The 14,309-nt window shown below is 42.3% G+C and overlaps 1 protein-coding gene across 2 annotated transcripts in view; it reads right to left on the bottom strand.

Moving 5' to 3' along the window:
* Positions 1-14,309, bottom strand: part of plekhh2 (pleckstrin homology domain containing, family H (with MyTH4 domain) member 2) — a 76,198-nt gene that overhangs the window by 27,181 nt on the left and 34,708 nt on the right. The window lies entirely within an intron of this gene.

The following is a 14,309-nucleotide window of genomic DNA, read 5'->3' on the forward strand; positions in this document are numbered from 1 at the left end:
GAGGAGAAATATCCCCCTCCGCTCAAGCCCAAATGCAACAACTACATCCAAATAAAGAATGGGAGGTGGTGCATACTAGACATAGTGAGTGTCATTACTGATAACACTTCCTGTTTTATGTTCCTAAATGGAAAAGGGAACAGTTACATTCCACAAATGCTCTTGCATTGAGCATCCATTGTCAAATATATTTTGTATAATTATTATTATTATTTTTTAAATGTGACTAATATTTTTTTGTTTCTATGTCATCACTTGTAACTACTAAACCTGTATAGTAAAGACTAACTCTTTGCCTACTTATGTGAGACTCGACTCCTGTTGTACTGCCCCTCTTGGTTACGGCTACAGTGTGTTACACGGAAGTCTGGTTGGGACGCGAAAGTGCACGGGTGTCAAGTCTCACGGTTACAGCCGGTCCTTTGTGTGCCCTGACCAGAGAGGACTCTAAGAAAGCTGTCAGGCTCGTGTTAAACCACAGAGACACAGAGAGCGCCATTAATACCAGAGAACACCGCTGTTTACACTGCAACGAGACGCCTAACAGATCCATTGCACTTCGCACGCCACTTGGTCACAATTACAGTGGAAACTGACGCGCACACAGACACAGCTTTGTGGGAACGGGGAATGTGGAAGAATTTATGAGTAACATTCCTCTCAAATGCCTCAGCTCAAAGTGGAGGAAGTGGCAGAGAAACCAATGTCTTCTGAGGAGGCACACGAAGAATCCCAAGGCCTCTGACAAACGCGGCCTTTGAATGTGCAGCAACAAGACAACCACCCTTCCACAACGTCCCATTACAGCAGTGGCATTCTATCCTACACACACACACACACACACACACACACACACACACACACACACACACACACACTCACAGTCCAGTACTCTGGGATCATGACATCATGGTGTGGCTATAGTGGAGCCTGTATGACTGGAGAGCTGGCTCCAGAGTTGCTGTTGGACTCTCATTGCTCTGGCACTGGTTCTACTCAGCAATGTGTTTCCCTTTAGTTCTAGTAACTGGGAAATGGACCCAGCTCAGCCGGACCCAGAGGTTAGCTGATGCTATGCCCTTACACACACACACTCAGAGTTTCCATTGCAGGAGAATAATACATTTGGAAGACTTTCTATGTGGATCAAAACTGTATGTATGGGTTTTCTCTGTGTGTGTGTGTGTGTGGGTGTGTGTGTGTGTGTGTGTGTGTGTGTGTGTGTGTGTGTGTGTGTGTGTGTGTGTACATGGGGAGCAAGAACCAAGGACGTTGTTTTATGGACATTTCAGTAGACCTAAAAGCCTAGTGAAAAATGTTAAAAGGGCAGTCAGTGAAGCCAGTGGTATACAGTAAATCCTGTCTGAACCAGTCGGGTCCACTCTGTCTTCCAACTCCGGCTGAGGGAAGGAAGGCCTGGAGCCTATTCACAGCAGGGGCAGACTGTACACAATTGTACACACACACTACCCTAACTGTGGCCAGTGGTGTGCCAGCTGGACCAAAGGGTGTGTTCAGATCAAAAACACACATGAAACCTGCAGAGGGGTTGGGTTAAATGTGGAAGATACATTTTGGTTGAATGCATTGAGTTGTGGAACTGACCCCTTTCACCATACACACACAGGGCATAAGCGACATCATTTGTTTTGTTACTTATTTTTACTCAGTCAGGGTTTCAACTCATTTTTAGATTGATAAATTGGTCTAGCCAGCTATCTAAAAGTAATCATGGCAGATTAACAGACCGGGCACGTGCTCAGGGGCCCTGAATGACTTTGTTAGTCATTCTCACTCCGATATCACATTAATATGGCATAAGTTATGGCAAAATTTCAGGAAATTAGTTTTAAAACTTCAACAATTTCTCCCCACCCCATGGCAAAATGTGCAGGAAATTGGATGTAAAACTGCTCATTTATCTCTCCGCGCCATGGCAAAGTATATAGAGAGTATAATTGCATGAAATTAGTTATACATTTGCGAAATGTTCTCCCACCCCATGGCAAAATATGTAGAACTTCAGAAAACTTGCTTTAAAAGTGCAAAATGTTATCCATGACCTATGACAAAATATGAAGAATTGCAGGAAATTTAAGCTACAACTTTGTCAAGAGAGGGGCCACTTAAATGTTTCGCCCAGTAGGTGGGGGCCCTCCAACCAAATCTCGCTTAGGGTCAGCCTTGCACACACATACAAATGTACAAACGCACATGCACACAGAGGCAGGCAAGCACTCACGAACACATACACACACACACACATAGCCACATCTTCTTAGGAAGGATTCTCCAGAGCCCAAAGCCGTCCACAAATGACAACCCACAGCTTTCTCTCAATGCACAGATATAGCATCAGGCAGAGAATAGAACTGTAATTACAGGCAGGCAATTCCATGGTGGCATAATGAGGCTGAGACTCCGATTTTTCACTTTAAAAGTATGCCAAACAAAAACCATCGATTGCAAAGATAACCCTTTACACTCGTGGGAATTGGCCGATATGCATAGGGCTAAATTGAGATGTGTCTTACAGAATAAATATAAAAAGCATATGCATAAACATGGTAGCAATTGAAATGGACCAGTTTCGAGATTATAGGAAAATTATTTGACCAAAAGCTGAGAACACAACAGTTCACCTGACACAAGACCGAATCAAAAAATTGGACTGATTTTGGTCATTTTACAATTTTACTGTACTCTTCGTTGCATTTGTTGATAAAGAAATCAGAAAATAATCTGGATACATTCAGTAAAACGATAAGAATATTCCTGGAAAATGTGGGGTAGGTGCAACAAAAGACGAAATAATTACAAGGGTTCTCAGGGAGAGGACTAACTGGTGTCTCCAAGTGGTCACACACACCTCTCCAAAAAGCCTGTTCTATTGTCAATTTATAAAATACCATGTCACAGTGTTAAGCTTTCACAATGCAATTCAGGGAAACAGATCAACATTTTGATGCACATAGAAAGAAGCCATGAGTGCATTCAGCAAATGTCCTTCGCAACAGACAAACATAGGCTCATTCTGTTCAGACCAACCCAGGGTATGACGCCATGTCATCTTGTAACTCTACATCACACATAGTGATCATAAACGTTGACACTGGATATAACATTCGTTTTATGATATGGAAATGTGATGTGGACATTTGGACTCACAGGTGTTTTGCTTCCTTGTATGACATCAAAGCGGTACTTATTGATCCTCAATGTCTCATCTTTCTAAATACATAGAGTCCTCTTCATTTACAGCATTTTCCTCACTCAGACGACAAAACGTGCAAACGTTGCCCAATTAGCGGGAGGGATGGGGGCAATTTGTTGACCCGCGAGGTGCTCAAGTTCAGAACAGCTGTCAGTCAAAACCCATCCAGCGCCGTGAAGCTCAGAGCCAGAGCACTGACGTGATGTATAGCATGTTACTGTACAGCCATTGCGTTCTAATTTAGGCGTTTATCAGAGCCCAAATCTGCCATTTTCAAGCCGTATATGGGTACGAGTATAAAGGGCTACACAAGCCATACAACTCTATGCACAAGCCATACAACTCCATGCACAAGCCATACAACTCCATGCACAAGCCATACAACTCCATGCACAAGCCATACAACTCCATGCACAAGCCNCATGCACAAGCCATACAACTCCATGCACAAGCCATACAACTCCATGCACAAGCCATACAACTCCATGCACAAGCCATACAACTCCATGCACAAGCACTACTTTTAACAATTTCCAGTGAAAATCTCCCTCCATTGTGACCACGTTTTCCAAGAACTGTTAAATATCTACACCGAATTAAGATTCAAAGACGTCTGCAGAAAGAATGGGGTGTCAGCTATGACATGACACCTTAAGTTTCTAAAAATGTATTTTGGTTGAACTACAGTAAGTGAAGTGGATTAACACCCGGTAATAAAATGACATCCCTGATCTATACTATACACAAATGCATAATTATGAATGTCAATCTCTTCATGGTGATGTATCCTGAATGGGTACACAAATATAGACAAATGCAATATCCTCCTTTGCATGTTTTGGTATTATTCTACCCCAAAACAAGACCAAATCTGGTTGGTCCGGACAGCATCAAATCTGTACCAATCATAGACGTCTATGTTTCACAAGTTTGGACATCACAGTACAGCACAGTAAAGTACAGTACAGCACAGTAAAGTACAGTACAGTACAGCACAGCACAGCACAGCACAGCAGAGTAGAGTTCAGTTCAGCCTGGTTTTGGTCAGTGCTCAGTGGGTGACAGGGCTGGTTACAGTGAATGGAAAGAGAGAGGGTTCATGGGTAGGTGCCAGTAAGAGCCGGGGGAGGTGACATTAACTGAAGAGAAGAGAGAGAGAGAGTGACGGGTTGTTCAAACTGTTTTCACACACTCTCTTTGACCACCACGCGACAGAAAGAGAAAGACAACCGTTATGAGCTGAATATAACACTATCCCAGTGGAAGGCAGGACAGTAGGATGCAGTGTTGTGTTCGAGACCACCTAAAGCGAGACCGATTCAAGACCAAGACCGCAGAGGGGGCGAGACCGTGTCAAGACCGAGACCGGAAGGGGGAAGAGAAGTCAGAGACAGAGTTAAGACCGATACCAGAAAAATGCGAGTCCAATTCAAGATCATGACTGTCATTTTGTCAAACTGTTACAATAATAAGTGTTCAAAATGTCCTGTATTTTGTGTTCATATTTCAGAACAACATATGGATTCTCTAGACATTCAGAATGGTGAAAAAAATGCATGCTGAGGGCAAATACAACCACTCCACAAATTTTTACAAACCCAAACACAGTGGGGAACAATGAGGGCCTTCTACAATTTCAGAGAAATGTTAAGGATTTATAAAATAATACAAAATAATCAGATTTATAGATTATTAGTTTCAATTATGTTCTGATTCAATCGCTTCAGTTTTGTTAGAAAGGAAAAGGTTATTGTTGAAGACAAAAAAATATTCAACCAGAATTTTTCTTTGGCAGTCTCTGGGTAGATACATTTAGCTAGCTAAGTCAGCCATTGGCTAGGCCATCAGAAGCTTGATAGAAGGCATCTGCCATTCAACTGTATATGGGGACATTTTTTAGAGCGACAGTGGAATCAACTAATCACATTGACTTCTAATGGCCAACAGGTCGAAGGCCAACAAGTCACTGTGCAATAGCGAGCAGTAGTTTTCCCACGGTCTAGCTAGCTAGCTTTTGTTGTAGGCTAGTTTGCAGCGGCTGCAGCAGGTGTTATCGAAGAGGATGTTGTTGCTAATTTGTTAGCTTCTCCCTTTTCAAGAATAACTTTCAACAAAAAGTTACGTTTCAAATGATCATCATCTGGTGAGTGGAACTGTAATTTTTTATTGCTGCTCACATCTCTTTGAAAATAACTTGTGTGTGAAACATTGTTCCATTTAAACTCTAGATCACCGGTTACTTTGTGTGCTAAACGTTAAATATTTTTGCAATGGGAAGTAATAGTTGTACATTTCGATTGGGAAATGCTTAGCTTAATGGTTGTGCTTTTGTATTCTTCTGATTGGGACCTACTGGCTTATTATGTCAGAGTGAATGGAACGCTGTCTTTCCATCGGCCCTATGCAGTGGTGTAGTGGTGCCTGGAGAAGTGGGTCCTGTGTGAAGGAATGGCACCCTGTGTGAAAAATGCTGTTTTCCTATATATTTGTCAGATTTCCACTCTCAAAATCAAACTTTAAAAAAAAATCTAAAATGTTAAGTTGTCACCCACTTCCCTTGAAAAATAGTTTGCCCTACAGCCAATTCTGTCGAATCAAAATAATTTACAAAAAACAATCAGATTTCGACAGAAATATGGCTGAGACGCAAAGAAAGTTCAAGGAGAGGGGGTACAAAAATGATCAGATTAATATTGCCATTGAGAAAATTCAAAACAAAACGAGACATGACCTTTTTCAAGGGCAGTCTCGCAAAAAGACGCATTCTTGCATTCTAACTACCCGCTATTCAAAGCGCTCTGAACAAATTAAGGGAATCGTTCACAAACATTGGTACATTCTAAAATCCGATGATAGTCTCGGTAATGTGTTTTCGGACCTTCCCTTGGTCGTATTTTCGCGGGGCAGAAATCTCAGAGACCAATTGGTAAACTCTGATTTACCACCCCAAGATATTCCTGAACAACGTCTATTTGCGCCCCTACTGGATGGAAACTACAAGTGTAATGGCTGTGCTCAATGCAATGGCACTTATAAATGCAGATCCTTCAAACACCCACAAACAGGGAAATAGATCCCAATCAAAGGTGTTATTACGTGCTCCACTAAGGCAGTTATTTATCTTATAACTTGTCCTTGTGGTAAAAATTTGGTGGGTAAAACAAAGCGCGAATTAAAAGTACGTATCTCAGAGCATCGTAGCACCATAAACTTGACTTACCCAGTTGCGGCCCACTTTTTGGAGGCAGGCCACTCGATTTCGTCTCTGTGTTATATTGGCATCGAACATGTCACCCTCCCTAGGAGAGGGGGTGACCTTGATAATTTATTGTTAAAACGAGAGGCTGCCTGGATCTTTAACTTAAAGACCCTTGCTCCCTTCGGTCTCAACGTAGACTTTGATCTGAAGCCATTCTTGTGATTATTGTGACTTTGCCATTGTAATTGTTTGTAAGCTTGTGTAGTCTAAAATGAATCTATGATCGTATGCTATACATTTGTTTTTTGTATGCTGTTCTTTGTATGCCATTTTAATATTTGAGAAATAACCAATGATATTAGGCCACTCTTGGCCATGATTACAGACACCTGTGTGTCTTTTGACACTATATAAACGAGTCATCCCGCAGTGTTTGTGATTATACCCTGATGAAGACAGCTTGGCTGTCGAAACGTTGGTAATTCAATTTTTGCATCTGAGCTCCTAGAGTGTGCGGCTCTCCTTTATTTTTAAGTTCTAAGTCCAAAACAATGCTTAAACCACATCAGCAGATCGTTTTCAGGTCTGGGAAAAAAAAATATATAATGTCTGGTTGCCCTTTAATTCAATTCAATTGAGCAAAACAAATTCCCTCCCCATTGATACAAATCAGCATTATATCATTCTGTCAGGTAGGCCTACATTGCAGTCAACATTTCATTGGGAAGGTTTTTGGGGAAAGCTTGTAGAAATGTTCATGCATACAGGCCATGATGACTGGATTGCACATTGCAAATAGCCTACTAACCAAGACTAAGGACTAACATTTTTCAATACCTGGTTTGCATAGCCATGGTTGCCTTAGTTCGCATTTACTGGTAGATATCATAGGGTGAAACATCTTTCCTTCCGTCATTCTTCTGTGAGCTGCTAAATTCGACAAACAGTTGAGCTCTGGGCACTATTGCTGCCAGCAGATAATATTCCGCTGAAACTAGACTATGTGTGCTGAACGCATTTGAATATATTTCACGTGCTTTGCGATTGTGTAGGCTACTTTGCGCATGATTTCTCTATTATACTTAGGGTTGCACATTTTGGGGAATATTCAGAGGTGGAAACCTTCCGTGGGAATTAACGGGAATATATGGGAATTAACGGAAATATATGCAAATTAATATTAATACCATTTAAATGTAGATGTTTTCTTGCATTGGATATATTTACCATATCATATGGAGACAGAAACATAAACCTTTTACCTTATCATAAGTAGACAATTGCAAATGATTAAATCCTTCCAACAGAAGAAGAAAGTTACGAATTATTTATGAATTCAACTTTAATTAAATGAGTTGACTCTTCACATGGGTTGCTTTCACTGAACAACAAAAGAAAGAGAATATTGAATGATCCCCAATGATCCATCGCAACTCTCAAAAACATTTTCAACATAGATCTGCAATATGATAGTCTAGAAACCTAAGCTTTGGTTGTCTTCCTCTCAGGCTTCCATGTCTTCTCCCTGGACCTCCTCAATGTCCACCTCTTGAACATCAGACTCTGAGGCCTCATCTTCACTGTCACTTTCCAACCTTGTTGAGGATGGCTCATTGTCACGCTCAAAAAGCCTCAAATTAGCCCGGATGGCCACCAATTTTTCAACACTTGTATTGGTCAGCCTGTTGCATGCTTTGGTGTGTGTGTTCCCAAACAAGGACCAGTTGCGCTCTGAGGCGGCTGATGTTGGTGGGATTTGGAGGATGATGGAGGCAACAGGGGAAAGATTCTCAGATCCAAAAAGTCCCTTCCACCAGGTGGCTGATGAGATATGTTGGCATGACTGCCATATTGCATCTCCATCCCAAAGCCCTTGCTTGGAAGTGTGCTTCGACAGACTGCCAAGAACCTTGCCCTCATCCAGGCCAAGGTGGCGAGACATGGTAGTGATGACACCATAGGCCATGTTGATCTCTGCACCAGACAGGATGATCTTGCCAGCATACTTGGGGTCCAACATGTACGCTGCGGCGTGTAAGTCTGAACATCAGACAGGATGGCATTGTCTCCCTCAATCCGTGCAATGGCCACAGCTATAGGTTTCAGGAGTTTCAGGCTGCTTACCACTCTCTCCCAAAATACATCATCCAGGAGGATCCTCTTGATGGGGCAGACTGTGATATGGCCATGTCTTGGAGAGACTCCTTCCCCTCCAGGAGACTGTCAAACATGATGACAACACCACCCCAATGGGTGTTGCTGGGCAGCTTCAATGTGGTGCTCTTATTCTTCTCACTTTGCTTGGTGAGGTAGATTGCTATAACTAGATGACCCTTCACATACCTAACCATTTCCTTGGATCAACTGTAGAGTGCATCCATTGTTTTCAGTGCCATGATGTCCTTGAGGAGCAGATTCAATTGAGGAGCAGCACAGCCAATGGGTGTGATGTGATGGTAGGACTCCTCCACTTTAGACCAAGCAGCCTTCATGTTCGCAGCATTGTCTGTCACCAGTGCAAATACCTTCTGTGGTCCAAGGTCATTGATGACTGCCTTCAGCTCATCTGCAATGTAGAGACCGGTGTGTCTGTTGTCCCTTGTGTCTGTGCTCTTGTAGAATACTGGTTGAGGGGTGGAGATGATGTAGTTAATTATTCCTTGCTCACGAAACATTCGATCACCCATCAGAGATGATTGCAATACAGTCTGCTTTCTCTATGATTTGCTTGACCTTCACTTGAACTCTGTTGAACTCTGCATCCAGCAAATGAGTAGATAAAGCATGTCTGGTTGGAGGGGTGTATGCTGGGAGAAGAACATTCAGAAATCTCTTCCAATACACATTGCCTGTGAGCATCAGAGGTGAACCAGTTGCATACACAGCTTGAGTAAGACATTCATCAGCATTTCTCTGACTACGTTCCTCCATTGAGTCAACAAAAACTTCTGATTCCAGGAGGACCATGAGCTGTTGCTATCGATAAGGTGTCTGATTCATCATTTTCACCTCGAATAGAAGTAGAGGGAATTTTGTCAGAGGTTGCTATTTGTGAGCGCTGAGGGAACTTTATGCACTTGGCCAGATGATTCTGCGTCTTTGCATTCTTCACATATGATTTGGAGGAGTATTTGAAAATGTACACAGATTTTCCTTCTACATTAGCTGCAGTGAAATGTCTCCACACATCAGATAATGCCCGTGGCATTGTCTTGTAAAGATTAGAAACAATTTTGTTAAAAAAAATGAAATACAATTCCATGTACAAATAAATAGTTAAGCAGTTAGATTAAACAACTCCTTTGTAAGATAAATGTTTTAAAATGAAACATGTTTGGAAACAGGTGAATTAACACTCCTCAGTTAGCAGGCTCAAGCAAGCTAAAACCCACATGGTATCAAAAACTAACTAGCAGAAATTGTTAACAAGTTTGCTGTAGGCTACTATTTACTAGTTAACAAAAAATATTGTCAAATAAAATATTAATCCCACCCAGTATTGTAATAAAAATTTACCAGAAAGCATGTAGTCCTTGGCTCAGACAGTGTAGTAGTGTGGGCTCAATAGCATCTCATTCGTGTGCAAGATCTTGAGAATCAGCTGTACATGTGATGGAAGAGTGCACTGTTCATGTGATGGAAGAATGCACTTTGCATTTGCAATTCCATTGAATTGGGGATAGTTTAACCAAAATATGCCACAAAACCTAGAATTGCCATATGTGTATCCCACAAAAAAGGTTCACTGTTATAAGCTAACTTATTTGATGAATTTAAGCAGAATGCCCCAAATTCCAGGGCTTAACTTCCCATGGAAAATCTCTGGAAAAACTCTGTAACCATAAAGTTTCCAACCCTAATTATACTACATAATTAATAAGTTGTATGCCTCCATTACACTACTTTGATACGCAACAGAAGGGATTAAGAAGTGAGTATAGCAATGCCCACTGAAGAAAAGTGGGTATAGGGTGTATACCTATGTATAGCCTCCACTTCCTTTGTTTTACAAAAGTGCACTCTCCTACATCAATCAATCACATTTATAAAGCCATTTCTACATCAGCCGATGTCACAAAGTGCCATACAGAAACCCAGCCTAAAACCCCAAACAGCAAGCAATGTAGATGTAGAAGCACGGTGGCTAGGAAAAACTCCCTAGAAAGGCAGGAACCCAGGAAGAAACCTAGAGAGGAACCAGGCTCTGAGGGGTGGCTGTTTACTATTAGTAAGCGCACAACTTTCCCCCACTCTTCCCTACCAGCGAGTCAAGGAAATTCGGACAAAGAGGATATTTTTCAATGAGAGTAAAGGACAGTAATGTTACGAGTAAAGTAGGAATCCCAGGTTTCAATAGGCCATAACATATTCATGTTTCAAGAAAGGAGTGTATATATTTGTCCTGGCGAAGAGCTTTTATGCGCTGACTGAATGGAAGCTGATAATTTAGTTTTTTACTTCGCTGGTCTCGGGAAGAAATTAGGAGTCCTCACTGTCCGATACCGAGTCAAGACCAAGTAAAAATGTATCTGACACACAGACATCTTCTTCTTCGATGAGTTTTAACGGCGGTTGGCATCCAATAGATGTTGCATTACCGCCACCTACTAGACTGGAGTACAACTCCATTATACAAAAACATTTTTTTATTTTTTTATTTTTTTACAAATACCCTACAATCTAACAACACACTCACAAAAACATTTAAATAATAGAAAATAACACCATCCTACTACACTATTTAAATCTAAGTCGTCCTACCCCAGGCCAACAACCTGAAAGGACGGGACACCACCACTCAACACACCCTGTAACTATTCTGATGTCAAGTCTCGCACACCCAAATACCTCTCTGCAGCTGCCACCACAACCTCAATTTTCTGTGACTTACATTTCATCCCTGCAGTATAGTTGATAACCATTGCTATAAATGCTAAAAATCCAATCTTACTGAAACATATATCACTTGTTGGCCTATCCCTCTGTACTGGTACAGATCTACTACTCACACCACTCCTCTCAGGATTCCTCCCCCTTGACCCATCTTCCTCTACTTTCTTCAATAAACTGGACAGTTTTATCTCAATCTCTTCATTCAAAGACTCAATCATGGACACTCTTACTGACAGTTGTGGCTGCTTGGTGTGATGTATTGTTGTCTCTACCTTATTGACCTTTGTGCTGTTGTCTGTGCCCAATAATGTTTGTACCATGTTTTGTGCTGCTACCATGTTGTGTTGCTACCATGCTGTGTTGTCATGTGTTGCTGCCATGCTATGTTGTTGTCTTAGGTCTCTCTTTATGTAGTGTTGTGTTGTCTCTCTTGTTGTGATGTGTGTTTGGTCCTATATTTATATTGTATTTATTTATTTTTAATCCCAGGCCCCCGTCCCCGCAGGAGGCCTTTTGCATTTTGGTAGGCCGTCATTGTAAATAAGAATTTGTTCTTAACTGACTTGCCTAGTTAAATAAAGGTTCAATTATATATATATATATTTTTAAATTCACTGCCTCAGCATATGACAACTTCTGCAGTACTCTTAACCGTGGAAACTTCAACCTGCCTCTCTCACATGGAACATTTCTGATCACCAGCCACATGGGCACCTCTACAATTAACACATACCACTACACATTCCTTTGTCTCATGCCCTTCTGCACACTTCTCACACCTAGGAACCTCCATCTTACATTCTGCTGCCACATGCCAATAAGCTTGACACCTGTAACAACGTAATGTATTCGGCACAAAAGCTCGTACGGGATAACTTATATATCCTAACAACATCAAAACTCAAAAGAACAGACGATGACTCTTCTGTTTCACTGCTCTCACCACCCTGTCTGCTTCACACCAAACGACGAGCATCACAAACACAGGGAATCTTCCCCTTCAGTTGGTCAACTTTTACATTTACCGCTACCCCAGTAATCACTCCTTTCAATGGCGGCATTTTCTTGAGAGCAAAACAATTCACATTTCTTGCCCCAATTTGTTAAACGCGGAGAGCCTTCTCTGTCAGACCAGCAGAAACACAAACCATTATTACAAGACCACTTCTGGTTACCCTCACTGATTCCACAGCACCCAACTCAGTTTTCATCCACCCTCAAACCACAAATAGATCAGCCAAAAGGCAAGAGTCCACTTTTTCCAAAAACTTCACTCCTACAGTCACTGACTCATCTTTATCCTGACCCTCGGTTCAAGCCTCGGGCTCCGAGAACTTCACCACACCTACCACCTCCGATACTTCGACCTCATTCACTTCCATTTCTCCTCCTGTCTTCACTCACTCAGCTTACACTTTCTACCATTCCTCTTTAACAAACCATCTCCCTTTTTCCCACCATTTTTAACCGACTCAAGCTCACCCTCTTCCTCCCTCTCTCTCTTAGACCTCCTCTGCCTCTCTTTTCCCCCTCCATTCCTCCTCTGTATTCCAAGTATACGCCTCCTTATGATAATACTGCACTTCTCCTGACATAAATCTTGTTCCTGGCTTCTCAAGGGACACCATTTAACCGGCTGTCACAATCTCCGTACAGTCAGCACGAACCCCTCAGGGTATAGCGCTCAACAGTGCATCCCACTTATAAAGCAGCTGCTTCGTCTTGAAGTTCTTCTTTTTCCAAAAACTACCGCGACGCTTTTCCATTTTAATTAAGCGCACTCTTCCACCCACCATCTCACCCTAGACTCGAACTTACGATGGTGACTCCATTTTCTCTGTGGGTTGGTTGGGCTGCCACGCCTGGCACCCAGACAAGACCCTCAATATGTGGTCTGGAGACCAGACTCCTACAACACTGGTAGCAGGTGAACCAACTTTGGCTTATGACTACTATGACTCCCCATTGTAGTCAATTCAGTTGCAGTCACCCTGTTACAGATTTCTGTAGGTTGGAACATGGTTGAACAATTTATATGTGCCTTACAAAAAAGGAAAAAAAAAATTGTTAACTTTAATTTGATTGACACTAAATTTGATGTGCCTGGGCCATAGATAGATAGACGGACAGACGGACAGACAGACAGACAGACAGACAGACAGACAGACAGACAGACAGACAGACAGACAGACTTGTGTAAGGATACATCACTGTCCATCGTTTCCTGAGCAGCTCTGATGGGACTTTGTTACTGGAATTTACACTGTGGTAATCTGTGTTATGGTCCATTACCAAGTCCCTGAAATAAACTTCCAGTCAGACAGCTATAATGACAACGTCTAAATAACATGAACACACAATGTCTACACACTTGAAACACAAAAAAAAGGTCTCAACAGAAGCCATGTCAATGCACATAACCCCTGACATCTCTCCATCACTCCACCCTTCAACCTCCTCACTGGATCCAAACTCCAGTTTGCCTACCATTCCTGGAATTCCGGGCCTGCCTCGTTGTGGCCAGCCAACCAGCACCCCACACACCCTCCCAACTCACACACACACAACCCTCCATCCACAGCCCAGCCAGCTCACAAAGCCTCCCTCTGTATACACCAGGCCTACATATTTACTCCGTAGTAGCTCAACATCATAGCAGCTAAACACTACAGTAAAGCAATGGTAATAACTGATTTCCGTGCAGTGGCTCCATCAGATATAGAGTCCTTCCACACAGCAGACACTTGACTACTGGTGAGAGGGAGAATTGTGCTGAGGGGATAGAACTGTAGCCCTCACACATCTCAGTGATTACAGCAGACACAGAGCCCCTTTGAGTCGCCTACACACATGCACAAACACACACATCATATGCTCACACAAACACACTTGCACACCTACACACACTCAAGCACACACACGCTCATACATACGCCGGCGCTCACATGCACGCGCACTCACATACAGTGTATGCATGCACACGCACACACACGTACGCATTCA

This window comes from Salvelinus sp. IW2-2015, linkage group LG25 (assembly GCF_002910315.2).
Source record: "Salvelinus sp. IW2-2015 linkage group LG25, ASM291031v2, whole genome shotgun sequence".
In the NCBI taxonomy this organism is placed as follows: domain Eukaryota; kingdom Metazoa; phylum Chordata; class Actinopteri; order Salmoniformes; family Salmonidae; genus Salvelinus; species Salvelinus sp. IW2-2015.